Source organism: Balaenoptera physalus (genome assembly GCF_965194825.1).
Source record: "Balaenoptera physalus genome assembly, chromosome: 21".
Taxonomy (NCBI): Eukaryota; Metazoa; Chordata; class Mammalia; order Artiodactyla; family Balaenopteridae; genus Balaenoptera; species Balaenoptera physalus.
Genome location: NC_138902.1, coordinates 10,242,370 through 10,269,771, shown reverse-complemented (window position 1 = coordinate 10,269,771; position 27,402 = coordinate 10,242,370). Strand labels below are relative to the sequence as shown.

Below are 27,402 nucleotides of genomic sequence, written 5' to 3'. Positions count from 1 at the left end.
ACAGAAGAGACAGATCATTAAAGGTTCTTTGTACACTATCACACTCAATACTAACCAGAGTAATTTAACAATATGGTAAAGATAAAAAAACTATCTGTTCATGAAAGTAGAAAGTGATATCTAAGCAACTAGAAATTTTCCAATAAATTCAGTTCTGCCCTAGATCAATTTTTTTTTCAAATTTTTTGCCTGTGAGAATATTTTCTTGAAGAAAGAACTGAGTTTCAAATGAGAAGATTCTTGTTACCCTGTCAGCTGCACATCACACAACAAACTCTATTATAAAGCATCTTGTAAAATTCAACAAACTGAACAGTCAGCTCTACCCACCACCAGAGCCTCCCATCAAGCCTCTTAGATAGCCTCAACCACCAGAGGGCAGACAGCAGAAGCAAGAAAAACTACAATCCTGCAGCCTCTGGACCAAAAACCACAGTTACAGAAAGATAGAGAAGATGAAAAGGCAGAGGGCTATGTACCAGATGAAGGAACAAGAAAAAACCCCAGAAAAACAACTAAATGAAGTGGAGATAGGCAACCTTCCAGAAAAAGAATTCAGAATAATGATAGTGAAGATGATCCAGGACCTCGGAATAAGAATGGAGGCAAAGATCGAGAAGATGCAAGAAATGATTAACAAAGACCTAGAAGAATTAAAGAACAAACAAACAGAGATGACCAATACAATAACTGAAATGAAAACTACACTAGAAGGAATCAATAGCAGAATAACTGAGGCAGAAGAACGGATAAGTGACCTGGAAGACAGAATGGTGGAATTCACTGCTGGGGAACAGACTAAAGAAAAAAGAATGAAAAGAAATGAAGACAGCCTAAGAGACCTCTGGGACAACATTAAACGCAACAACATTCGCATGATAGGGGTCCCAGAAGGAGAAGAGAGAGAGAAAGGACCCTAGAAAATATTTGAAGAGATTATAGTCGAAAACTTCCCTAACATGGGAAAGGAAATAGCCACCCAATCCAGGAAGCGCAGAGAGACCCATACAGAATAAACCCAAGGAGAAACACGCCGAGACACATAGTAATCAAAGTGGCAAAAATTAAAGACAAAGAAAAATTATTGAAAGCAGCAAGGGAAAAACGACAAATAACATACAAGGGAACTCCCATAAGGTTAACAGCTGATTTCTCAGCAGAAACTCTGCAAGCCAGAAGGGAGTGGCATGATATACTTAAAGTGATGAAAGGGAAGAACCTACAACCAAGATTACTCTACCCGGCAAGGATCTCATTTAGATTTGATGGAGAAATCAAAAGCTTTACAGACAAGCAAAAGCTAAGGCAATTCAGCACCACCAAACCAGCTCTACAACAAATGCTAAAGGAACTTCTCTAAGTGGGAAACACAAGAGAAGAAAAGGACCTACAAAAACAAACCCAGAACAATTAAGAAAATGGTCATAGGAACATACATATCGATAATTACCTTAAACGTGAATGGATTAAATGCCCCAACCAAAAGACATAGACTGGCAGAATGGATACAAAAACAAGACCCATATATATGCTGTCTACAAGAGACCCACTTTAGACCTAGGGACACATACAGACTGAAAGTGAGGGGATAGAAAAAGATATTCCATGCAAATGGAAATCAAAAGAAAGCTGGAGTAGCTATACTCATATCACATAAAATAGACTTTAAAATAAAGAATGTTACAAGAGACAAGGAAGGACACTACATAATGATCCAGGGATCAACCCAAGAAGAAGATATAACAATTATAAATATATATGCACCCAACATAAGAGCACCTCAATGCATAAGGCAACTGCTAGCAGCCATAAAAGAGGAAATCGACAGTAACACAATAATAGTGGGGGACTTTAACACCTCACTTACACCAATGGACAGATCATCCAAAATGAAAATAAATAAGGAAACAGAAGCTTTAAATGACACAATAGACCAGATAGATTTAATTGATATATATAGGTCATTCCATCCAAAAACAGCAGATTACACGTTCTTCTCAAGTGCGCACAGAACATTCTCCAGGATAGATCACATCTTGGGTCACAAATCAAGCCTCAGTAAATTTAAGAAAATTGAAATCATACCAAGCATCTTTTCTGACCACAACGCTATGAGATTAGAAATGAATTACAGGGAAAAAAACGTAAAAAAGACAAACACATGTAGGCTAAACAATACGTTACTAAATAACCAAGAGATCACTGAAGAAATCAAAGAGGAAATCAAAAAATACCTAGAGACAAATGACAATGAAAACACGACGACCCAAAACCTATGGGATGCAGCAAAAGCGGTTCTAAGAGGGAAGTTTATAGCTATACAAGCCTACCTAAAGAAACAAGAAAAATCTCAAGTAAACAATCTAATCTTACACCTAAAGAAACTAGAGAAAGAAGAACAAACAAAACCCAAAGTTAGCAGAAGGAAAGAAATCATAAAGATCAGAGCAGAAATAAATGAAATAGAAACAAAGAAAACAATAGCAAAGATCAATAAAACTAAAAGTTGGTTCTTTGAGAAGATAAACAAAATTGATAAGCCATTAGCCAGACTCATCAAGAAAAAGAGGGAGAGGACTCAAATCAATAAAATCAGAAATGAAAAAGGAGAAGTTACAACAGACACTGCAGAAATACAAAGCATCCTAAGAGACTACTACAAGCAACTTTATGCCAATAAAATGGACAACCTGGAAGAAATGGACAAATTCTTAGAAAGGTATAACCTTCCAAGACTGAACCAGGAAGAAACAGAAAATACGAAGAGACCAATCACAAGTAATGAAATTGAAACTGTGATTAAAAATCTTCCAACAAACAAAAGCCCAGGACCAGATGGCTTCACAGGTGAATTCTATCAAACATTTAGAGAAGAGCTAACACCCATCCTTCCCAAACTCTTCCAAAGAATTGCAGAGGAAGGAACACTCCCAAAATCATTCTATGAGGCCACCATCACCCTGATACCAAAACCAGACAAAGACACTACAAAGAAAGAAAATTACAGACCAATATCACTGATGAATATAGATGCAAAAATCCTCAACAAAATACTAGCAAACAGAATCCAACAACACATTAAAAGGATCATACACCACGATCAAGTGGGATTTATCCCAGGGATGCAAGGATTCTTCAATATACGCAAATCAATCAATGTGATACACCATATTAACAAATTGAAGAATCAAAACCATATGATCATCTCAATAGATGCAGAAAAAGCTTTTGACAAAATTCAACACCCATTCATGATAAAAACTCTCCAAAAGTGGGCATAGAGGGAACCTACCTCAACATAATAAAGGCCATATATGACAAACCCACAGCAAACATCATTCTCAATGGTGAAAAACTGAAAGCATTTCCTCTAAGATCGGGAAAGAGACAAGGATGTCCACTCTCACCACTATTATTCAACATAGTTCTGGAAGTCCTAGCCACAGCAATCAGAGAAGAAAAAGAAATAAAAGGAATACAAATTGGAAAAGAAGAAGTAAAACTGTCACTGTTTGCGGATGACATGATACTATACATAGAGAATCCTAAAACTGCCACCAGAAAGCTGCTAGAGCTAATTAATGAATATGGTAAAGTTGCAGGATACAAAATTAATGCACAGAAATCTCTTGCATTCCTATACACTAATGATGAAAAATCTGAAAGAGAAATTATGGAAACACTCCCATTTACCATTGCAACAAAAAGAATAAAATACCTAGGAATAAACCTACCTAGGGAGACAAAAGACCTGTATGTAGAAAACTATAAGACACTGATGAAAGAAATTAAAGATGATACTAACAGATGGAGAGATATACCATGTTCTTGGATTGGAAGAATCAACATTGTGAAAATGAGTATACTACCCAAAGCAATCTACAGATTCAATGCAATCCCTATCAAATTACCAATGGCATTTTTTACGGAGCTAGAACAAATCATCTTAAAATTTGTATGGAGACACAAAAGACCCCGAATAGCCAAAGCAGTCTTGAGGGAAAAAAATGGAGCTGGAGGAATCAGACTCCCTGACTTCAGACTATACTACAAAGCTACAGTAATCAAGACAATATGGTACTGGCACAAAAACAGAAACACAGATCAATGGAACAAGATAGAAGCCCAGAGATAAACCCACACACCTATGGTCAACTAATCTATGACAAAGGAGGCAAGGATATACAATGGAGAAAAGACAGTCTCTTCAATAAGTGGTGCTGGGAAAACTGGACAGCTACATGTAAAAGAATGAAATTAGAACACTCCCTAACACCATACACAAAAATAAACTCAAAATGGATTAGAGACCTAAATATAAGACCGGACACTATAAAACTCTTAGAGGAAAACATAGGAAGAACACTCTTTGACATAAATCACAGCAAGATCTTTTTTGATCCACCTCCTAGAGTAATGGAAATAAAAACAAAAATAAACAAATGGGACCTAATGAAACTTCAAAGCTTTTGCACAGCAAAGGAAACCATAAACAAGTCGAAAAGACAACCCTCAGAATGGCAGGAAATATTTGCAAATGAATCAACGGACAAGGGATTAATCTCCAAAATATATAAACAGCTCATTCAGCTCAATATTAAAGAAACAAACACCCCAATCCAAAAATGGGCAGAAGACCTATATAGACATTTCTCCAAAGAAGACATACAGACGGCCACGAAGCACATGAAAAGATGCTCAACATCACTAATTATTAGAGAAATGCAAATCAAAACTACAATGAGGCATCACCTCACTCCTGTTAGAATGGGCATCATCAGAAAATCTACAAACAACAAATGCTGGAGAGGGTGTGGAGAAAAGGGAAACCTCTTGCACTGTTGGTGGGAATGTAAATTGATACAGCCACTATAGAGAACAATATGGAGGTTCCTTAAAAAACTAAAAATAGAATTACCATATGACCCAGCAATCCCACTACTGGGCATATACCCAGAGAAAACCGTAATTCAAAAAGACACATGCACCCGAATGTTCATTGCAGCACTATTTACAATAGCCAGGTCATGGAAGCAACCTAAATGCCCATCAACAGACGAATGGATAAAGAAGTTGTGGTACATATATACAATGGAATATTACTCAGCCATAAAAAGGAACGAAATTGAGTCATTTGTTGAGACGTGGATGGATCTAGAGACTGTCATACAGAGTGAAGTAAGTCAGAAAGAGAAAAACAAATATCGTATATTAATGCATGTATGTGGAAACTAGAAAAACGGTACAGATGAGCCAGTTTGCAGGGCTGAAGTTGAGACACAGATGTAGAGAATGGACATATGGACACCAAGGGGGGAAAACTGCGGTGGGGTGGGGATGGTGGTGTGCTGAATTGGGCGATTGGGATTGACATGTATACACTGATGTGTATAAAATTGATGCCTAATAAGAACCTGCAGTATAAAAAAACAAACAAAACAACTAATACTAAACTTTCATTGGGTTATTTGTATGGAAATATGTTAATATAAATGTTTCAGACATTACATGAAATTTCTAAAAATCTTATATGTTCTGGTATAATGTTATAAGTAATAATCCTAGTTATTACTTTAAAATGTATATCTCAGAAATAACTAAAAAAAAAAATTCAACAAACTTGCTTTATTGTAGGTCAAGTCCTCTTTGTGTAAATGATAATGCAACAAATCTAAACAGGGGATGTTATCCTTATCCTTTTCAATGAATAAATTACAAAGGGACTTTCCTGAATCTTTTTAGTGCTTTATGATAGTGCATTATTTCTCTTAAAAAAGGAAAATTTGCTTTGCAAATGCATCCAACACTCATATACCCTGATCACAACTGCCTACCCTTGTATCTACTTCACTTCGTTAGGAACTGAAGTCCCTTGATTCCCCCTCATCTCCAGCCAACAGTCCTCACGTCCTTTCCCAGGCAGCCCATCACCTCAAACAGTCTTGATGGTATTTTCCACTTCTTTGTCCCATGGCCTTTCTGTTGTACCTGAAAAGAAACACTGTAACTCTTGACCAATCCTATTCTGACTTCACATTATATTAGTTAAGGTTTCTTTAGCTTCAAATTCAAAAATCTAAACTCTACCTTAAGGGTAAGGGGGACCTAACATTTATGTAGCCAAACCATAAAAAAGATCCAGATGGAGCTGGCCACAGGGACACAGGAATTTAAAACTCTGCCCCCTTGTCAACCATTTCTCAATAAAATTGGAAAAAAAACATAAACTCTGCCCCCTCTCCTCTCAACTCTCCTCTTTCCATCCCAAACATCCCCAATCCCTGTTTCTTTGCTACACAAGAAACAATAAACATGTCCATATCAACAGCACCCATTCACATCTTTGTATCTCTCAATATGAGGAACCCACAGTTCTTTTCTCCCAGCTCCAGTTTGAAAAGATTCCAGTTGGTATGATGTAGGCCACCTGTCCTCCCCACTGATCAATCCACGTGCCTGGGAGATGAGGAGTTATGATTTGGCCCTTCCCTGCAGTCAAGGGGGCTGGGGTATCTATTACAGAGGGGTGGCACTGACTGGCCGCAAGTGCAGTCCTCCTGAGCTCCTGGTAGGCGACTAATTCAACATTAACAGAGAACATTAGACAACAGTACACATGAACATCTCACACTTCCACAGAGCATTCATTCATGAGCCTCCTTTAACTTTTTTGCCATTTTCCCTGAAATGTATCTGCACTGGCATCTGTTCTTTCCTCCTTTCTGACAGGAAGGGAAGGGGTGTTCCATGCCTGCCAAGCTAAGCCTGTAACACAGGTCCTGACCTTCCCTTTCTGGGGTAATAGCTCTTCCTTTACCTGCTCCTCTCTATCAGCTTTCAAACCTGTGCAGGTCTCTCCAAACCCCATCTCTGCAATTTAGTTTCCACCCTTTGTTCCTCAGAACCTCTCCTGAGAGAAGTTTTAGCAATTCTTATCTCCGCTTGATCTGTTCTCTTCAATCTAGTTTCCATCCCTGTTCCTCCATTAAAACTTATCACAACAAATTCATCGGCTTTCCTTGTTCAAGGCCACTCTAGTGTTCTGTATCTCTTCGCCTTCAGCAGCACTGAATACTCTCAAATATTGAATATATTCTTCCTTATTTTCTGTGACACAATACATAGTTTCCTGAATTTTCTCCTATCTCCTTTGACAATCCTTCTCCTTACTCATATCTTCCTCATCTTATCCCTTAAATGTGGCTGAACCTAAGGGTTTATCTTCGGCGCATGTGAACTCCTGTGAAGTTCAGATTCATGTGTCACAAAGCATCACAAACTCCATAAAAAGGAACTAACTAGTACATGAAGGCCTAATAGTGAAAGTGTACTCTCAATCTTAGTAAACCCCGTTGATATAAAACATTTAATTTCTGGAGTACAGAAACACTACACATAAAGCCCAAGGATGGGTAGTTTAGGGTGATATAAAACATGCCCAAGTCAGAATCCTAGGAATGACAACATTTTTCTGTCAATTGTTCCATTCAAAATACTTTAACATATCTTTCTACCACACAATTAAGGAAGCTCCAGGTTAAAATCATCTTTACTACCAATCTTGTACCTGCCTACTAATAGCACAAGAACAAGCCTTTTAGTAATAATGTTTTTAGGACAAATTGTTAAAACTCAAGAAACAACAAAATGGAATTTCAGAGCTGAAAGGGGCCTTAGAGATCATGAAATAAATTCCTCCTTTTGTAGATGGGGAAAATGAAGCCCCGTGTTTTAAAAATTCTCTCAAGGTCCTATAGCTAGTTTTCATAAAGTTTGACTCAGAAATTACATTTCTCTCAGAAATCAAGTGACTACACTCAACTAACTACATTCTATCTTTTCAACTAACTAAATTCTTTCCTATCAGCTAACTTTAGCTAACTACATTCTCTCTCCTAAAACCAAACTTGACAGCATCGTAAATGTCTGGCTTAGGTCAAGTCAAGGCTCACGTGAAAGGGAAGAAGGCTCGTGCCTCTCCTGGAATCGAGTCACGTAATGCTGGTCACTGTGATATTCTCTTCTTAAAGACGAGCTTTAAACAAGAGCCACCGTTGCTGGGACACATGCTTGGGATGCCTTCGTCAGTGAGGATGATGGTTTGCTGCACTGATCTTATACTCCCACTCCACTTATGACCAAAGGTATTTGCCATACGAATGGCTGCAATTGGAGGTGTATTCGACAGCTTAGTAAAATAATTTATTTCTAGCTATGTGAGAGGTTATCTGATATAGGTCCAAGAAAGCAAGATTTGTGGGTAAACACTGTCACAGAAGGCTTCCATTTCCCTGTGGCCATGAATTGGTAGCTGGAGACAAGTGGGGGAAAGGGACCAAATCAATCTCAATGGGCCAGAGCAGCCCATATAAATTATATGTAGTGAGGTGATAGCCAGCTGTCTCAGGCTAAATAATGGACCCCCAAAAGATATCCAAGTCCTAAACCCCAGAACCTGAAAATGTTTCTGCATTCCACAAAAAGTTTGCAAACACAATTAAGTTAATGATCTTGAATGGGAGAGAATATCTGGGCTGAGTGGTGTCTCTATAAGAAGGCAGCAGAGAGAGATTTAACAAAGACAGAAGAGAAGGTAACACGAAGATGGACAGAGAACTTGAAGTGATACAGACACAAACCAAGGAATGCTGGCAACCACCAGAGGTTGGAAGAGCCAGGGAAGAGATTCTCTCCTAGACCCTCTAGAGGAGCGCAGCACTGTCCACACCTTGATTTCAGACGCCTGGCCCGCAAAGTTGTGAGAGAATAAATTCCTGTTGTTTTAGAACACCAAGTTTGTGGTAATTTGTTGCAGCAGCCCTAGGAAATTAACACACGAGGTATAAATGGAAGACAGATATCTGAATAAAGAATGATCATACCCACAGGTTGATTTCCAGAAACTTTTCCAGAGTCAGTCCCCAGGTAAAACACAGTTGTCTACCAGAGTGCTCTCAACTGAAAGTATGAGGGTATGTGCCAGAATCAGCCAATGAACTTTTTAAAATATTGATCACTGAGTCCCATCCCAGATCTACTGAATCAGATTGGCAGATTAGGAACCTAAACATGAATATTTCCAAATGATCCACACATAACTCTGATACAAACCCTTGATTAAAAATCACTGCTTTGTGAGGTTACCTGTCTTCTTCTAACTGAAATTCCTGCAACTTAACCCAGGAGCTAGACAATAATCAAATACCTCCACTGAGACTAAAGAGGACAGAATGATTCCTCAAAGTTGAAGTTCATCATTTTTAAGAATGAGAAAGCAAAGTAACTTGCTTAAATTACAGAGATCAAGGTATCTTGGTCTAAATTTACTTTTAAGTCTTTGTTCTTCAACTTTTAATTGCTTCTCATCGAGATGATAAAATGCAATTTTATTCAAGGCTTAGCACCATCTTTGACAGCCCACACACGGCTCTCTGAAGCTTTCCCTATTACCATGCATCGGGTAACCATGAGTCTCTTTCTCTCCAGAAGCACAATTTGCAATCTATGAAATTCGTGTATTTTAGTTCAAGCATCTCTCAACTCCAATGATTTTCCTTTCTCTGTGCTCCTTGAATTACTATGAAAAGTGTAGGGGATAACACAACTTTTAGTTTCCCTTCGTGAGACTGACAGTGACCACAGTGAAATTTGTACCCAAGAATTATGACACCATCAACACCATGGCTATCTTGTTCAAGCGCAATGCTGCTTCATGCAGATAGTCAGATCAAGCAGACTTCTGAGTATAGAACTAAATATGCAACACTCTGGAAAACGTTATCAGAGAAAGACTGTATTTGAAAAAGACATTGGTTAAAAATTAATAAATCTAGTTACCATATGAATTTCAAATTGGTTAGAAAAACTCAAAATATCTTAAAGCAATGGCCCTCAACTTTTATTTTCTTCCCTATACCTTAAAATAATATTGAGAAACTGCATTACTCCCTCATTAAAGAGGGCTTCCCTAAAACCAATATTTAGAATTGACTCTTTGTTTGCCCCTCTACCCGTGGAAGTTGCTACACCCGTGCAACAGACCAAATAAAGTTATGGGTGAGAACTGTGCCACCTCCTTCTTTTTTTCTTTTCCTTAAGTGGCAGAAGGCGATTGTCAAGCAGAAGTAAAAAAGGATAAACAGCCTGAAACTCTGACCACAAGAGTATTCATAGGTAGATCCATTTTAGGGAGAAGAACATATAAAAGATGAGTTTCTGGAAACTGATTCCCATACCCAGTGGAAAGTTTTCATGTACCCAAGTTTAAAGAACACGACATTAAAGAACACATATTAACAATCAACCTTGCAGGCATTCCTCTATTTAGCTCTCATTCAGGGTGACAAAAGCAAGCTCAATATAAATAACTTATTCTGAGTTTGGCATTTTCCCACATCTATAGTCAGATCTATTTTTTGGATCCAGTCACCATGTAAACAGAGTCAAAATCTATGTCCTGGAGAGTTAACTTACCACATGTTGTGGCGCACTTACAAACCCAGCCAGCAATGGCAGAAACATCTAACCATTAAGTGTCTGACTCTACTGCAGAGATGAGCCAACGCCGAACCGTAAGAGATACCACGACAGTAACATAAAAGCACTCGCCTTACTGAAAGGGAATCTGAAGTACAATTAATATGCATGATTCATCACATAACAAACACTTGTGAGTACATCTATAGGCCATAGTGGCATTATGCTAGGTGTAGAAGAATCCACTCTGCCTTCAGGGGCCTCTTATGTAAGGATAACAAAATGTACTGCTAATCCTGACTGAACTTGACCTAATGGAGAATTAGCTAGCAGAATCAACTTTTTACTTCCTGCCATCAATGTGCAAGACACTTTCACACATAGTATCTAATATGTGACATCATATTACAAGTAATTTTTAGAGAAATATTTAATAGAAGAGAGAACAGATCCAGCCTCAGGATCTAAGAATTTGAGGGGAGGAGGGGGTTCGACAATCACGAACTTGCCCTTTCAAGACAAATAATTTCATTTACCTGGCCTTCATTTTCTAAATATGTGCTATGAGAGGGTTGCATAAGGTTACCTTTTTTGACCCCCTTCCAGATCTACCATTCTATGGTTCCACTTCAAAAGGATCTCAGAAATCACCTGGTCAAACTCTCAAACTAGTTCTTTCCCTAGTCCCTACTCCCTTTTCCTGTGTCCCTCACTTATTTTTCCCCATGGTTATTGGTTAGTAGCATCACTATCTGCTCCCAAATCCCAGGTATGACTCTATAAATTAGGAAATAAAATTGATTTTTAAATTGCATATGAAAAAAATGAAAAAGGGAAAGAGGGAGGAAGACTGATTCCCTAAGAGGGAGGAACGGCAAGTGGGGCTCGCCTGATTGCCTACTGTCAAATGTATCTTTGTGAGCTAAAATAGGAACCACCCTTCCTTATCACCAAAGGGGGGAAGATGCAGCCAAAGATAATACTAAATACGCACACCTACCAAAAGATTTGGTGAGCAGCTCTGGAGGTGCACTCAACCAAACCTGAAAGGGAACAAAAATGTTCCCTTTATTACCATTTATGCTGACACAGTACTCCAAACTATTACATATATATATATATATATATATATATATATATATACACACACACACACACACACACACACACACACACACACACACATATTCTTTCATTTCATTCATTCTGAGGGTAGAATTGGTCAATAAGGTATCATGAGTATTTCTACAGAGCGTATTCCTCCTAAAGTGCCTTTTCTACACCTTATGATTACCTTCCATTTTACTGGCTGCTGTGTCTTAAGGAAAGTTTCTTAACTAGGCTATTTCAAATAACATTATTCAAAATGTAAATGTATTTAAATACAAAATAGCCACTAAGTTCCTTTTTCTAAATTGAGGCATAATTGACATATAACATTATATTAGGTTCAGGTGCACAACATAATGATTTGATATTTGTAGTAAGCTCCTTTTTGAGCAAAAACTTAAGTAGAAAGAATTTCTTTCTCCTTGTTAATACTGTAAACATATCCCTCAACATAATAAAAGCCATATATGACAAGCCCACAGCTAACACCCAAAATGGCTGCATCAATTTACATTAAAAAACTGAAAGCTTCTGCTCTAATGTCAGGAACAAGACAAGGATGCCCATTCTCACTGCTTTTATTCAACATAGTATTGGAAGTCCTGGCCAGAGCAATTAGGCAAGAGGGGGAAATAAAAGGCATTCAAATTGGAAAAGAAGAAGTAAAATTGTCACTATTTGGAGATGACATGATATTATGTATAGAAAAACTTAAAGACTCCACAAAAAAAACTTCTAAAACTAACTTAAAAATTCAATTAAGTTGCAGGATATGAAATCAATATACAGAAATCTGTTGATTTCTATACACTAATAATGAACTATCAGAAAGAGAAATGAAGAAAACAGTCCCATTTATAATTTCATCAACAAGAATAAAATACCTAGGAATAAATTCAATAAAGGAAGTGAAAAACCTATGCACTGAAAATTATAAGACACTGATGAAAAACATTGAAGATGACCAAATAAATGGAAAGATATTCTGTGTTCATGGATTGGACGAATTAATATAATTAAAATGTCCTATATTACCCAAAGCAATCTACAGATTCAATGCACTCCCTATCAAAATCCAGTGGCATTTTTTTCACAGAAATAGAAGAAAACAATCCTAAAATCTGTGTGGAGGCACAAAAGACCCCGGATAGCAAAAGCAATTTTGAGAAAGGACAAAAAAAGCTAGAGGCATTACACTCCCTGATTTCAAAATATATTACAAAACTATAGTAATCAAAACAGTATGATAGTGTCTTTATTCCCATCTTGCCACTAGGTTCTTCATGACCTTTTTTTTTTTTCCCTTAGATTCTATATATATGTGTTAGCATACTGCATTTGTTTTTCTTTCTGACTTACTTCACTCTGTATGACAGACATAGTGACATAAAAACAGACATGTAGATCAATGGAACAGAATAGAGAGCCAGAAATAAGTCCACACATATATGGTCAATTGATTTATGACAAAGGAACCCTGACTATACAACAGGGAAAGGACAGTCTCTTCAATAAATGGTGTTAGGAAAACTGAACAGCCACATGCAAAAGAATGGAACTGGACCACTATCTTACACCATATACAAAATTTAACTCAAAATGGATTAAAGAGTTGAATATAAGACCTGAAACCATAAAACTCCTAGAAGAAAACATAGGCAGTAAACTCCTTGACATTGGTCTTGGTGATGAGTTTTTGGATTTGACACAAAAAGCAAAGGCAACAGAAGCAAAAATAAATAAGTGAGACTGCTCAAACTAAAAAGCTTCTACACAGCAAAGGAAATCATCAACAGAATGAAAAACCAATGAACTGAATGAGAGAAAGTATTTGCAAACATTATGTCTGATAAGGGGTTAATATCCAAAATATACAAAGAACTCACACAACTTGATCACAAAAAAACAAACAAACAACTCAATTAAAATATGGGCAAGGGATCTGAAGAGACATTTTTTCAAAGAAGACATATAGATGGCCAACAGGCAAATGAAAATATACTCAACATCACTAATCATCAAGGAAATGCAAATCAAAACCACAATAAGACATCACCTCACACCTGTCAGAATGGCTGTTATCAAAAAGACAAGAAATACCAAGTGTTGGCCAGGATGTGGAGAAAAGGGACTCCCTGTGCACTGTTGGTGGGAATGTAAATTGGTGCAGCCACTATGGAGAACAGTATGGAGTTTCTCACAGAAATTAAAACTGGAACTGCCATATGATCCTGCAGTCCCACTTCTGGGTATTTATTGAAGGAAACAAAAACGCTAATTTTAACATATACTGAAAAGACATATGGACTCCTACGTGCACTGCATTATTTTATTTATAATATCCAAGATATGGAAACAATGTACGTGTCCATGAATGGATAAACTGCTTCCTCTCTCTCTCTCTCTCCACACACATACACGCACACATACATACATACACACACACACATACACACACACACACACACACAAAGGAAAATTATTCACCCATAAAAAATGAAATCTCGCCATTTGCAATAAGATGGATGAAGCTTCTGAGTGTTATGCGAAGTGAAACAGGTCAGAAGGAAAAGATAAATACCATGTGATCTCATATACGTGGAATCTAAAACAAAAAACACACAAAAACCCCAAGGTCATATAGAGAAAAGATTGGTGGGGTTGCCAGAGGGGTGGGGTAGGGATGGGGGAGTGGGAGAAATGAGCAAAGGGGGTTAAAAGGTACAACCTTCCGATCATAAGATAAATAAGTCATGGGGATGTAATGTGAAGAATGGTGACTATAGTTAACAATACTGTGCTGCATATTTGAAAGCTGTTAACAGAGATCTTAAAAGTCCTCATCAAAAGAAAAAAATTTTTTGTAACTATGTAAGGTGATGGGTGTTAACTAGACTTACAGGGTGATCATTTCACAATGTATGCAAAGATCAAATCATTATGTTGTATGCTGAAACTAACATAATGTTATATGTCAATTATACCTCAATTTAAAAAAAAACCTGTAAACATATCCTAATGAGTTGATCTGAATATCAAGTCTAAATGTTGGTCCAATATCAAAAAACTGACTAAGACTCATCAGCAAGCAGGTAACATAGCTGAGTACAGTAGCCAGGGAGATACTCTTGGGAATTAGAGAAAGCCCGATCTAGAGGGGCGGGTGACACTCAGCTGTAGCCTGATTTCAACCAGGTGGGAATGTGGATTCACTATGGCTAGCTCTTATTATTTTTCAGAAGTAGCTAGAAGTACAAAGTACTCAAGGCTCACAAATTTTCAAGTGTGGCAACAAAAAGAGCAACAAAAACAAACAAAAAACCCCCACTGTGGGCCAGACTAAACACATCTGTTATCCAACAGGACATCAGGGTTGAAATTCTGATTAGAATGAAGTTATCAGAAAACTGTCGGGAAAGAACAATGAGAATCCCAAATAGAGAATAGATACAGCACAACTTCCTGGTTTATGATTTAGAGACTTAACACTTCTGAATATTGGATGTTTCACTTGATGAGATTTCTCTGACTCTGTGATGATGCTCTAGCCATTTCTCAATAGCTGATACTCCACTGATGATAATAATATAGCCATCTATGTGGCCACACTACGTGACACATCGTGCTAAGAGAGTTATTTCCACTTAACCTCACTGAGTCCTCACAGCAACTGTATGAATGAGGTACTATTATCCCTACTTTAGAAATGACATACCTAATGCTCATAAAGGTTAAGTAATCTGCCAAAGGTCATAGAGCAGAGCTGGGGATCTGAAGACAGGTCTGTCTGAAGCCAAAGTCTGTGCTTGTAAAGTCTGCCCTAATCCTGATGCAATACTGACATATATAACATACTATAACATGGTATATATACAGTATATATAAAATGTTTTAACACAGATTGAGCAATAGATTTTACAACTTCAATAAATGCTTTGTTGTTAAAAACTTACTAGATGCTAGTTTACAAATTTAAAAACAAACAATGCTATTCAGACTCCTCCATTTCTTCACCTTTTAATTTCTGTTATATCAGCTCAGGACTTGTTATTTAGTTTATTTAAAAGTAATGTTTCCACAAGGAAAGATATCCACGATCCTGAGTTCTTACCTGAGAAAACAGCGTACCTGTGCTGACGGTCAGTCATTCCATTCTCCTTTAACCTGTCATGCATCTCTGTCACCTGTGTGCTCCAACTGCCTATGTGGCATGCCTGCTTGACTCACTGTATTGCTCTAGCGTACAGTAACCACAACAAATATTTTATCCTAACATATGCTGATAGGTCAGGGGAAAGTATTTTTTATAACTACTAAACAATGATAAGATTGCATTTTTTTTTCTATAATAGTATTGTATACAGTATAAGTACTTATACAGAATAGTATTTTTTCATAACTATTAGAAGACTAGTTCATGTTTGTGACATGAACAGTATAGTATAACATAACAGTTGTAACAACTTTAACAATATTGTAGAACTAAATCTCTTAAAACTATTCACTCATTCATTCATATATTCAGTCAACTGAGTCTCTACTACCTGTCAGGTGGGCAGGTTGTCAGGTACTCATACAGGCATTGAAAGCCCAGTGGTGAACAACACGGGCATAGAACTTAGATTTAGTGGGGGTAGAAACAGACAGTAAAAGAATAAGAAAACAAATAAAGATTATTCTGCCATTTTCTGGTAGGCTGCCAAATAATTATTATAAGGTAATTAAAATAAGGTAACAATAACTCAAAAAGTGGCTTTAGACTGGATGGTTGAAAAAGCCTCTCTGCAAGGAAATTTAGGGTGTAAGCAACAGCCACAGGAAGATAAAGGGAAAGAGCTCCTGGCATAACTGAGCCTGGTGGGTCTGAGAAACAAACAAGGCCAGCGTGGCTAGAGCACGGTGGCCTGAGACGTGGGTCCTGACAAGGACAAAGAGGTAACCATGTCACACAGGGTTTTTGACCAGAAAACAAGGGTTAATTCCGCGTGTGTTGGGCAAGCACTGGAGGATTTTAGCAGTAGAGTGACCACTTAAAGGTCGCCCTGGCCGCCAAGTGGAGAAAGGACTGGAAGAGAGCAAGGGGAGCTGCAGCAAGACTGGCGGTGTCTGGTGAGGGGTGGTGTGACCGGGCTTGGGGGGCAGCAGTGCAGACTGGGGATGTATCAGACCATTTTCCTAAACTGTGGGAGAAGGATGGCCCATTTTCACACACCTCAAGCACAAATAAAAAATTGGGTAAGACAGTTTCAACAGTGGCACCAGAGACAGACTGCTATCCATTAGTATTTAAAGTCATTTAAGCTAAAACTGGGGTAGCTATATTAGAATATACGGTTAAAGGGGAAAAGTAAGGTGCAAAACAGTCTGTTTAGTATGTTCCCACCTTGTGGAAAAAATCTATCTATGTTTGCTCTCACTACATCTCTGAAAGGATACAGAAGAAACCACTGCTGAGATTTCCTTTGTAGAAGGCAACTGGGGGAATGGAGTGGGAGAGAGAATTTTCCATGGATAACCTTCTGTACTATTTGAATGTTTACCACACCATAAATGCTTTACTTCTTCAACTAAAAATCTAGATACTATATTTTAAACTCCTCACACACGTGATCAAGACTCTGCCTCTCTTTAGTCCCCACGATGCCTCGTCAATTGTCTTGACCACGGCATGTGTTTTAAAGAAACAGGTGTTGAGAAGACAAGGGCCTCGGTGATGATGACCCTGACACCATGACTCCCATCAGGGAGGCCACAGCACAGAACAAAGAACAGTGGACTAGAAATCAGTTCACTTGTAGCAAACCTGCCCCTTCCATCAGCTGTGTGACTTTAGGCCACTAACACTAGCCTTTGGTTGCTTCATCGGTAAAGATAAGATAACAACAATCTACCTCATAGAATCGTGAGGATGAAATCAAGCTGTCAATATGAAAACATCTGTACTTTGTAAAGCAACACATGAATGAAAGGTACTATTGTTACATACAGCCCATGCTTGTCCTACTCAAGACTTTACAGGACACGTGAAGTAAACATCCAGAATCCATCCTTTCCATTCCCCATGCCAAGCATGCTGGGCCTGTGGAGAATCACTTATTTTGAACCAAACTGGCAGTTTGGCATCATAGACAAATATGCCAACAACTAACATTTACTGAGTAGTTAACAAGTGCCGGGACCTGTACATGTATGACACTGTTCGCTCTTCACCACCACCCGTGGGTATTATTCCCATTTTACAGATGAGGAAAATGGGGTGCAGAGAGGGTAAAGAGAGTGTTGTTAGGTGGGAGATCGCAAAAAGGAATCATAGGCAGTTTGATTCCAAAGCCTTTTAAATTTTTTCCTTGACTTTTTTTCCCTTGAAAAATCTAGGCTTTCACCTCCTGTCTTCACTTTGGGGCAGAGGAGCTTGAATCTGTTATATAATTCTCCCTCTAAAACCGACAACAATAAGAGTACACGTCTCTGACCACTCAGACTAGTATACTATTCTCCCAAGAGAACTCCAACCTGGACGGCTAAAACTGTTTGCAGCTACAGTCCCGCTTTAGGACATGCCAGGCTGGGTGTCTGACAACTGAGAAGATATGATCCATACAGGTGACATTTATTGAGCTGCTACATGCTGAGCACTTATGTGTACTATTTCATTTAACTCTCTACAACCTATGAAATAAGTATGACTTATTCCATCTCACTGATCTCAAAGCTATAGAGTAGGCAGATTGTTACTTGCTGCAGGTTGTAGGGTACCAGATCAAATGCAGGAGGCCAGTTAAATGTGAGCTTCAGATAAACAATGACTAACTTTTTTCAAGCATAGGTATTACCCTCCAAACTTTGCATGAGGCATACTTATACTAAACATTATTTATTACTTACCTGAAATTCAAGTTTAACTGGGTGTTTTGTATTTTTATTTGCTAAATCTGGCAACTCTCCCCGGTGACAGAGTTCCAGTGGCAAAACTGGAACTCACACATAGGACCATCTGCCTCCAGAGCCCAAGTTTTTATTCACTGCTTTACAACTCTTGTCCTTCCCAAGATAGACTTGCTGTGACTATGTCAAAACCCTCCTGGGAAGAGGATATGTATCTCAAGTAGAAGAGGAATTCACTGAAGTACCAATGGAAAGATTACAACATATATTCTGAAAAGATCTTCATCTTCAAACCAATGTGGGCATTAAAAACTAATGTCCAAAAACATTATGTAGATTGATTTAATGTAGCAATCATCAGAGCCTGATAGCTTGGAAAAAGTTAATGTAATGATAGTCTTAGTAAATCACCACCTTCTTCCATAAGAGTTAAGGTTAACTTCCAAAGTACTCTTCAGCGTATGTAACTATTCTCTGACCTGTATAAGCATCATGATTTTCAAATTCATTGTCTTCATAGACATCTCCTGATTTTGCTTTTAATTCTTATACTCGAGTCCTCTGATTTATTTATCAAAACTTGTCTGGATTTGGATAGCTGCGCCATACTTTTGAAAAATATAACAATAACCAATATTTTCAAAGAAGATTCTGGATTGTACTTGCCATATCTGTTATTAGACCCTCTTGTTGTAAGCCTTACTTGTTGGGAAGTGGCAGGCACATACCATAATAAAGGAAGCTTCATAATTTTAGTACATAAAGAAAACATAAATTCCAAATGACCTTGTAAATTACATGCAGTAAGTTTTTAAACACCTGAGAAAATGATCAATTATATTTAATGATTTTGGACATGATGATAAAGTTAATGTACACAGTTAAAAAACTGCTTGCTGAGTAACATGCAGAGTTCTTTTTATAAATGGCTTATAAAAATGATTCCTGGGGGACTCTGACATTTAGAGAGAACATCAGGCATGGCATTTGTTCTCTGTCATTTCCATGCATTAGACAAAGTAATGAAGACAAACCAAATGGAAACAGATTTCATCCAAAACAATCAATACAGCTAAATTAAATAATCGAATCCAGTGGCTACCAGGCTTTGGGATTTCACGAATAGGAAAATTTTGAAAAGAGGTTTGGGAACCCACCTAGAACTGCCAGATTTTCATTTTGCCAAGTGAGGAAATAAATTAAAACAAAACACTATCTTCTACTGCCATCATTCCATCAAAATAATTAACAAGGACAATCTCAAGACAAAGCACTGTTTCCCAAGAAAGGACCATACCTTCACTAACGTTTTCACTATAGACTGAAAACTTTGACAGCAACCAGCAGCAGAACACGGTCTAGTCCTATAGCTGCTAGAATACAGTGTCTGGGAAAAGACGAAATTTTTAAAAAAGAAGTCCCTATTGTTTGGTATTTGCTAAACACAAAGTTAAGATACACAAACCATTCTAGTCAATGGAAATAATTCCAGTCTCATGTGTACTTATATATGTTGTCCATTTTCCTTGTTCATTTTTAAACTTTTATCAAAGGAATAAGTTTACCATTTTCATAATCAAAATTACTAAAAGGCATGTAATGAATAACAATCCTTTGATTTATTTACTTCAGATTTTTGTTATCCAGAGCTAACCTCTTTCAACTCCTTTTTTTTTTTTTTTTTCTATTTTCAGTATGAACTACTGACTTTCAACTGTGGAGCTCTGGAAAAGAGCACTTATCTCTCTTCCTCTCTCCCCCCCCCTCCATCTCTCTCTCTCTCTCTCTCCTTCTCTCTCCCTCCCTCTCTCCCTCTCTCTCTCCCTCTCCCTCTCTCTCTCCATCTCTCTCTCTCCCTCCCTCTCTCCCTCTCTCTCTCCCTCTCCCTCTCTCTCTCCATCTCTCTCTCTCTCTCTCTCTCTCTCCCTCTCTCTCCATCTCTCCCTCTCTCTCCATCTCTCCCCCTCCCTCTCTCTCTCTCCATCTCTCCCTCTCTCTCTCTCCCTCTCTCCCTCTCTCTCTCTCCATCTCTCCCTCTCTCTCTCTCCATCTCTCTCTTCCTCTCTCTACATCTCTCCCTCTCCCTCTCCCCCTCTCTCTCTCCATCTCTCTCTCTCTCTCCATCTCTCCCTCTCTCTCTCTCCATCTCTCTCTCTCCATCTCTCCCTCTCTCTCTCTCTCTCCCTCTCTCTCTCCCCATCTCTCTCTCTCTCTCTCCCCCTCTCTCTCCATCTCTCTCTCTCCATCTCTCCCTCTCTCTCTCTCTCTCCCTCTCTCTCTCCCCATCTCTCTCTCTCTCTCCCCCTCTCTCTCCATCTCTCTCTCTCTCCCTCTCCAACTCTCCCTCTCTCTCCATCTCTCCCTCCCTCTCTCTCTCTTTCTCTCTCTCTCACACACACACAGAATGCTCTTACTCCCCCCTCCACTCCCGATCCTCCCACTAAAATTATATCACAATCACAATTTAGAGGTACATCAATTTTCACTGCCTACCTTGTTATGACTAGGCAGACGTAATTCACTGCTGAGCTATGTGTGCAGTAGGTCACAGTTGCTTCTTTGTGAACTTTTTGTTTTTCCCGATGTTAATCATGACCTCATTTTGTTGTTGTTGACTTCATTTTCTAAGAGCCTATCTCTAATTCATCACCACACGGGGAATCTCCTCTCCATATGGTCCAACATTTCACGTATTCTCTCAGTGACACTGCTGGAAGTATCCTTGGAATCCTCTATTCTCCCACTCCAATCTGAACTGGTCAGTTTCTCCTGCACACCACAACAGAGCCCGTGTGCTCTGGAGCCTGCACGCTGCAACTAGAGAAGCCTGTGCGCTGCCAACAAAGAGCCCGCACGCCACAACTAAGACCCAAAGCAACCAAAATAATAAACAAACAAACAAACAAACTGGTCCGTTTCTATCTCTTGCAGAGCTGCTGTTCTGGGGCTTCCCCTTTACTATCATCCTGGGGTTCCCCTCTGACTCTCTGCTATTAGATTTCTGTGTACTGGACACCATGCCTTCTCTTCTTCCAGTAACTTTAAGTAATATGGGTGAGGAGAGAAGGAAGAGACTGCCCCTTGTGAAATGTGTGTACTTTTCACTTAACCTGCCTATTTTCAATGTGGGAATCCCACTGCTGGCCTCAACTGAGCCTGCTTTCCTAAGTCCAAAGTCTCTGAGAGGAGCAGCAGAGGATGGGGGATGTGGTCACTAGGCTCTGCAAGGCAGGGGAAGGCGTCTAGAGGGTTCGGTTACCAATTTTAAAGGACCTAAAGGGATTGTTCTGTTTTGACCCACTGTCCTCAGAGGTAGCCAGTGACTCTGATTCCTACGCCTTTCCTCTGTTCTATGGGCTTCCAGGTCTGCAGGCACCTGAGTTTCAGCTCTCTCTGTGGTTAACAAGTCTACGTGCTTTCCATCTTTTGAATTTTGCTGACATCTTGAGGGAATCTGTCTTGTTCTCTGTGTCCTTGAAGATCTATGAGTTCTACTGTCATTTTAGTGGGGTTATGTAGGCATAGGGATAAAAGCACATTTGTTATCTTAAATTTTAATTTTAAGAGTTATGCTTTTGCAGCATATAAATACCACTTAATCATGATCTCAGAGAGCACAGCAGGGGGCTGATGAGGCATACAAAAACCCCCTCAAAACACTGTCCAATCATAATGAAAGCCTTCTGGAGAGCCTTTCTATTTTAACTGCTTTTCAAAAAGTGTTCTGAGGAAGAGAACTGTCATAAATCAGAACAAAGCGGGTACTTTATCAGTGCCTCTAAGTGACAGGAAAGACCTTCTTCGCTCAAAGCGCTCTCCTTGTCTGTCTGACTATTAGGTCTAGCTAGTTAACTAGACCTCAAACCTTCCGGCTTACTTATGCTGCGAAGTCTCAGGAGACAGCTCTAATAAAAAGCTCAGTAGGAAGCGACGCCCTTGTCATGGCTGCTGTGGATGCAGGGTCTGGAAGGGCTCCCCTGCCCGCTGTCAGCCCCTCCAGACTCCCGTCAGCTTCTCAGCTGTGGACCTGAGGCTGACGCCACTAAACCGCACCTGGGTGCAAGGAGGAGACCAGCGATTGGGCCTGGGAGAGCTGCATACTCTCGCCTGATTTACTGGAGTCAAACAGAAACTTGGCTTGCCAGATCTGAATAGAGCGATTACAAGTATACTGATGTCTCCAGCTGCCTTGGGTACCTCACGTTCCAACACTTCACTGCAGGCTGCAACCAGTGTCATGTCAGGGGATGAGCCAGGCTAGGAAGAGGGCCTCACCCAGTACTTTCCTAAAAATTCTGACATGAAGCATTCCGAGTAATCTACGTAGAAAAACAAATCCCACTGAAATCAGATGATCTGTGTGTAAACCAAAATGCTGTACCATCAGAACGTGGTAGACCAGATCTTTTCAAAGAGTGTACTGCTTGGAAGATAAGATAATGCTCAAAAATCTTAATTAAAAGCCAAAGATAGAAGAGAAACCCCATAATAAATTACTGAGGAGGAGCTACTTTGCCCGGCTGCTCATGGTTTCTGTATCACTATGCATGAGTAAATAAAAAACATTCTCCAAAATTTTCCCGTTAGTCCTTAAGTGGAATGCAACCCCTGAAATCTAAACCAGGCAACCAAGCATAATCTAACAACAGGTTTCAATAAAGGAAGGCATCGCCCCGGGAAATGCAGGACATCCGGTCGCCATGCATGTTCCCACACAAGAGCTCCTGATGGTTAACTTCAGGTTATCACCATGCTACTAACCTCCTTGCATCTTCAACAAAGACTATCTTAAAATGCAAGTTGTTTTTTTTTTTTTTTTCCTCCCGTAACTCCCATCTTAACACTATTTCACAGATTTCTCTTCTTCCCTTCCCTTGATTCTGACAAGGCTAAGGTACTAGCTTGCCAGGAATGATGGCACGGACAAGCATCTTCTTTACAATGTTCAAATACTGCCTGGAAGCTCTGAAACACCTGCCTAGTACACCATCCCTGGAAGAACGTGTTCAAATAGAAAGGCATGAGTGCAGCAGAGCTGGATGCAGTGTGACACTGGGATTATTCTAACGACACTCAAACCAAGTACAAAACCACGGGCACCTTAATCAAATGAAAATGGGTAAATAGGAGGATAGTGAAGATCTGCTTTTAATTACATTCAAGGGTCAACAAGTGTCACCCCATCATGAGCATAGTTTGCTGAATATCCCAAATAACCATCCTCTAAAAAGGTACTAATTTACATGAAAGTACTGGCAGGATCTGAAAAATTCAGAAACAACTTGTGGTGCGGGGAGGGGGAGTTAGGGGCTGGAGGAAAATCCAAAAACACAGACCCAACAACAAAAACCAGTATCACTATGCTAGCTTTAGAACTTAAAATAAAACTAAAAGTGGTGAAAGCTTCTATTTGGGGGCAAGGCTGAGTCAAGTCTGAAAAGGGTTAAACAACTATTGATAATTACGTAGTTTGCAGCATTACCTTCCTGAAGGGCCAGGTATCTTAAGGCCTCCTCTGGGTAAAGACTACATTAAAATATCAAAATGTATTAGTTTGTCAGAATCACACCTGAGGGAAAAGCCTAACTTCTTGGATCACAAGAAGTGATTCCAGCGTGAAGACAGTAGAGCCGATATAAGAAAAAGAGAGTCTGGAGATAAAATTGTTTTTACCTTTGCACAACCAGATTTACTTTGTGAAAGACACCTCCTCTCAGACTCTCTCATGTGCCAGGGTCATAACTAGTAATGGGAGATGTTCTTCATATTCTGGCTCTAATAGTTTAGATCTACTGTCCTTCTGCAAGGATCCAACTGAAGGATGAATCTACAAGGTTAAAAGATGTTTTACTTCAATTTAAGAACAAAAAAATATAAAAAGACATTTGCAGGAAATTTTCCAAATTATGACTAAGGATTTTCTCCATATTATATGAGAAATACATATTTTGAATAGGCAGCCATAAATGACCCATTGAACCAGAATCTCCTTCCCAGGCGCTAAGCCTTAGTTTAAAGAACAAAAAGAGATCTGGTGAAGAATGACAACAATCCACAAACCTCTCAAGAAAAGCTTCAGGTCGCAAAGGGGCAGGTAATGATTTCTTCCGGGTTCCTTCATGTATAGGAGGGAGAAATGATTAACATTTACCTAACAATACTACAGCAAAGCCTCTGCAGAAGGGAGAGGACAGAGTTGATGGTGTCTTTCACACCACTGCAGCGAGTTTTGCAAAGCGATGAATTAGGCCCTTCCACTTTCCTTTCATGTGTTCATGGTTAACTCCAAGCACAGGAAGAGGTTTATTCAAAATATATGTAAACTCACCTTCCCTGAATCTAGCTCAGTCTTTAGGTTCCTCATACAGAGGAATAACCATCACCAATCCCCACAAGGTTTCTAAAATTAACATTGCTCAGAACTAGGGTATCATTTCATCAACCCCTGCTCTTTATGGGTGAGTGTCAGGGAGGAGAAGTGACTTGTCTAGGTGCACACTGCTGACTAGTGAGCAAACCCCCGGCCCGCCACAGGGATGCTGCCACAGCACAGAGCAAAAGGCCCTCGTTTTCAGTCGGCACCACCCAAAGTGCCAGGGTTTTGCTCTGCGGTCTCACTGTTGGAGAAGTTGATTTCTTTGCTGTACTATTGAATAGCTTGAAACAGTTCGCTTGAATCCAGATGATAACCAACCAAAGAACTCTTGGTTTAATCTCTAGCCTCATACTATTTCTCAAAAAATGCCTCAGGAGTCAACCATGCGCATCACACTGACCTACAACCACAATATAAAAGCATCCCGTTGAGACCCCCTCATCTATAATGCATAGTGTAGTTGGCAAGAGACAGGGAAGGAGAAAGCGATATTGGCAACATGAGCTTTTACAGGTTTATGTTCTAAACCGATAGTTGGCTTACTCAAGTTGAAAACTGCGCAGTACTGAAATAAGTTATATTTCCAGGGGGATGTGGAAACGTGTGGCAGAACCGAGGCTTAATCGGCATCTTCTTCCACGGCGCACGCCTGACTCAGGAGCGCCTGTCTTTAGACACCGACCCCAAATGCTCCTTGGGTCAGAAGCAGAGCGACCAGCTGGGCTGCCCCCTCACGGCCAGGAGCTCACGGGCACCCTTCCACCAGCAGGCCCTTAGCGGACAAAGAGCCACATCAAAGTCAGACTTCACTAAGACATTTAAATAAAGCGTGCGTTCTCCACAAAACGCGTACATGTTCTTCTAAAGTTTTCAAGGGATACAAAACGTGTTACATAGCTCCAGCTCCTTGACAAGGGACCACAATGACTGCACCTATTCTAGAAAATGCCAGAGTTCCAGAGACACAAAAGTAAGTCCCAGGAGCATACCCCAAGTTAATGGTACCTTACTGGCTTTTTTTCAGGGAGTGGTGATGGTATCTCTTCTAATCATTAGATTAGATATCTTGCATTTTGGATGAAGAGTCAGATAATGAAAATGTGTTATTTACATGATTAGCAGGAAGAAGCACTGATTTGATTTTAAGTGCTAAAAAAGTAAGGTGAATGAGAATTCTGATTATTAACCCCTGGAGTAAAACGTGTACACTGTGGACAGGAATTCATGTTGATATGTATTTATACACGTCTATAATATAGTTTGGTTCAATACATTTAGGGTATAAGCCTATAGTGTTATTCAGTTTACTTCATTTAGGGAACAAAAATGGTTAGTGAAAGATTAAGTTTAATCTATCTAATTTCCCATTCTAATGATTTTCTGTTAGCTACTTCTGGTGCTCAATTTTAAAAGACTACATAATGCTATAAAAATATCTCTTGTGAGATAGTGGGTGAATGCACCCTCCAGAACTTCCTATGCCTCAAAAAATATAATTTAAACAAATTTGACTATAATCTCCAAAGTACCATGTGATGGCCTACTGCCTACAATTCTACCAGAGGTCTTTTATGCTGTTCTCTCTTTGCTATGTTTGTAATACTCCCCCTCCCCCCAAAAATGCTTGGCTTTCTCTTGCATAGAATCAAATCAAACAGGAGAACCTGTACTGTGTGACAAACGGAGAAGATAGTAGAGCGGCCTTCCATTTGGCATGTATGCTAGATTCCTACATTACAGTACACAACCAGAATTCTGGGCAAATAGACTAATATTACAATGCTTAAATTATCATTGGGATTGGTGGTAGATGATGATGGTCTGATACTGTGGGCACAATCCATATTAAAACAAAACCTAAACATGCTTCTTAGCACTCTTAATAGGAGCTAATCAGAGCCATGTTAAGAATCACATACCTGCCCCATACACTTAGCTACTTAACAATATAATAAGCCATCCAGGTCTATCTCAGCAGGAAACAGTAGTCATCACAGCACAGAAAGTCTCCTAACAGTTCCAGTAGAAACCAATACATCCCCAGGCAGGTCACATTAACAGGACGGTGAAGACACATGTTTCTTCCTAAAGCTACAGCTTTAAAAAAAAATACAAGGAGGAAGGAGTTACATCTGAAGACATTCTAGCTAGAAAATCTGCTAATGACTGATGGGGTTAGATCCCACTGTGTCACAGCCTAAGGGAGTGGGTAAGAAGCCAACATGTTTCTTAAAGTCACATGAGGTACGCTGCCCCCTCCCTCTACCCCCACCATATTTCGAGGGCACCCAGTTATTACCAAAGTCTTTCAATAGGTAAATGTCACAGACGGCGGCTGGGAGGGACCTGTGAGGAGATCGGGTGACACTGAGCTCTGCTCCTGAAGCTTCCCCTGCACACATCAAACCTCCGAGTCTCCAGCATAATCATCTACATCTCCAGCCCCAGAGTTCTGTGATCCCATGATTCCATTATTCCATTTTTAAACCTGTGGAGTGGGAGTGTTTCTGAGTCCCCTGCTCACACAGATGGTGGTGGGAAGAATCTCAAGAATA

At 39.4% G+C, this 27,402-nt stretch overlaps 1 protein-coding gene across 14 annotated transcripts in view; it reads right to left on the bottom strand.

Annotated features, from left to right (window-relative positions):
- The window catches only part of PSD3 (pleckstrin and Sec7 domain containing 3), a 560,140-nt gene that overhangs the window by 159,829 nt on the left and 372,909 nt on the right, over positions 1-27,402 (bottom strand). The gene's annotated exons all lie outside the window — the stretch shown is intronic.